The sequence below is a fragment of the Nicotiana attenuata genome, unplaced genomic scaffold (genome assembly GCF_001879085.1).
Source record: "Nicotiana attenuata strain UT unplaced genomic scaffold, NIATTr2, whole genome shotgun sequence".
Lineage (NCBI taxonomy): Eukaryota > Viridiplantae > Streptophyta > Magnoliopsida > Solanales > Solanaceae > Nicotiana > Nicotiana attenuata.
This window is the reverse complement of record NW_017681370.1, coordinates 919-3,568: the sequence shown is the minus strand read 5'-3', so window position 1 is coordinate 3,568 and position 2,650 is coordinate 919. Positions and strand designations below refer to the sequence as shown.

General features: G+C 37.3%; 1 long non-coding RNA gene across 1 annotated transcript; it reads left to right on the top strand.

The window, feature by feature from the left end:
- The first annotated feature begins 961 nt into the window (after positions 1–961).
- On the top strand, positions 962–2,320 carry LOC109221934. The gene is made up of 3 exons (XR_002067334.1): positions 962–1,271; positions 1,346–1,417; positions 2,164–2,320. It is a non-coding gene; the product is annotated as an uncharacterized LOC109221934 (long non-coding RNA).
- Positions 2,321–2,650: the final 330 nt, after the last annotated feature.

The window sequence follows — 2,650 nt, the reverse complement described above, 5'->3', positions numbered from 1 at the left end:
CCGGGAGCATCGAGGTAGCTGCATGGCGTTCGCTGCCTTGATCCCTTCCCTCCTATCCCCTATCTTTCATTATTCTGTTTCTTAGAAAGTCTTGTTATAGGATGACACTCTGTATTAGAGGCTCGTAATCGTGACACCGGATCCTGTTTTGGGTTATGCTCTAGTATTTTTGTTGGTTTTCAGTATACTACTCCGTGCTCATAGTAGTTTGATAAGATGGTTTAGTAATTTAGTATCTGTGTTCGAATTCCTGAATTATCATAAGTTGAGATTTGTTGTTGAATGGTCGGGCTTGCTTAACAATGTGTTGGGCGCCATCACGACCGGGGTTTGGGTCGTGACAGGAGATGATATATCCATTTAACATGGATGTAGCTTTATTATTAATATGTTATGTCTTTTGGTTGTGGACTTCATTGGAACCCATGATATATATGGGTGAGCTGTGTTTGGATTAATAGTTGTTGAAGAAGATTGGAACTATGGAACTCATATTCTGGACTTGTTTTTGCTTGTGTTGGTCTTGGAAAAAAGACTTTAACTTAAAGCTTCAGGTGCTAGACCATTGTAGCCACCTAGTCATGAAGGATTAACTAGAAATTTGAAGAACCTAAGAAACAAGAGAGTTGTGAAATGAAATAATTTGTCACTAACCTTCTCCCTTCAACATCTTAGTTATGCATGTATGTAGTACATTCAATCTAGTCAATGTAATCCCATGCTATCTTAGAACTGATCAGGTTATATTTCCTACTTACTCTGTCCTTATTTATATGGCTGTCATTCAACCGTTCGTCTAATAATATTATCTAAAGCGACTTTTACAACTTTCAAGAATTCACATGCATTTACTAATCAAAAGAATTTCACAAGCATTCAACTACTCACTTTTACAACTTTGATGTGATGTTTTATCTATCAAACTAACTTTACTAGTATATTTTAGTAATAGTTTCTTTCTTTGCCACTATATAATACTTAATCTAAATTAACATCTTAAACCCTTTCAAACTCCTTATAAAATAGGATGAAGGGAATATTTGGTTTACAAGCTCTTCATGAGTATCGATATTTTTTAGACTCAAATTTGTTCTTGCCTCTGCTTTTACTACTTCGCTTTGGACTTTTAGATACTTCATACTAAGGTTGATCTGTTTTGATCATGTTCAGGCTATTCTAAAAGTATTGAAAAGCCTGATGAAGCTCAAAGTGAATCAACGCTGTCGAGTCACGAGCATGATTGCACTTACCAGGGAAACCACAAACAAATTGTGAGTTGTTCGTAATTCCTTTCATATGCTGTAATTTCTGATCAAGTGATGACATCTCACAATGTCATTTCTAGGCTTATGCACCTTTTGGGTACTCTGATCCTTCCTTACTGTCTTGCTGCTTGTGGACAATATAATGCTCTACGGTAAGTACATTCATGTTCAACTATACTACTTGTACTGATGACGTGCAGTATTATTTATTTCTAGTTTTTAGTTAAAAGAAAAGGTGAGTCTTTTTCGTTCTAGCAGTGTTCGTTCTTTATCAAACTGCTTTTTTTCTTAATTTTAAATTTTTTAACCCCTGGAAGATTGTTTGTTTGAGCCAATGCCAGTTTAAGTACAGATGGCTCTATAAGCAATTAATATTTCGTTAGTAGGCAATTGCTCATTTAATGTTCTAAGTAATTTCATTGTAAGTGTTTTACTTGCAAATTAAGATTTCCATCTAAGAATAACTTCTTTTTGACCTGGTTTTTGTGCATATAGACACTGACCATAGTCCATAGGCATTGAACGATTTAAACCTCTAGTGGAAATTTTTTCTCTGTTCTCCTTGATTATTGATTATGGGAAAATAAACTGTGGCTGTAAGTCTGACTGACTGTAACTTTCATGTGGCATTTGCTTTTCAAATTTCAAGATCCTTATGAACTTCTAAGTAGGTACAAGCACTCAAAGAATTGATGCTATTTTACATATCAAATGTCATCTGTGCTTAGGGGACTAAGTTTGATCCCAGGTCTCAGTATTAAATGTACTTATATAGATATACCTAAGTGGATTTCTTTTAGCCCATGATTTGCAAAATCTGAGATCAAGTCCTTTTTTAAGCGAGTGTTTGTTCTTCATACGCGTTGTGAGATACTAATTATCTATCAGTTTGCTTCAGGTTTATCCACAAATGTTAGGCCCCATATCTGCTCGAGTGCCACTTCCTCTTGACTATCAGCAAGATGAGCCAATATTTGTCAATGCAAAACAGTACCAGGCTACTGTCAGGCGGAGAGAGTATCGTGCAAAGCTGGAGGCTCAGAATAAACTCTCAAAAGGGCGCAAGGTAAGGGTCCCTAATGTTTCAGCATGTGTGTTAGTTCCCCTGGTTCAACCAAGTTACTTATTCACAAAATACTTTTAGCCATATCTCCATGAGTCTCGCCATCATCATGCACTGAATAGGGCTAGAGGACCTGGTGGAGTCTGGATCCCCCGATGTGACCAACGTCCAGGGTACCCCAGTATCTGATGCATTGCAGCTGAATAGACAGATAATGGAATCCCAGAGCTACTCTACACCCACTTGTTCTGGTATCTCCAACGGCTCAAACTGTGATGATATGGACCAGCAGCAACCGTTGAACTACTCTGCCTTCGCGTGA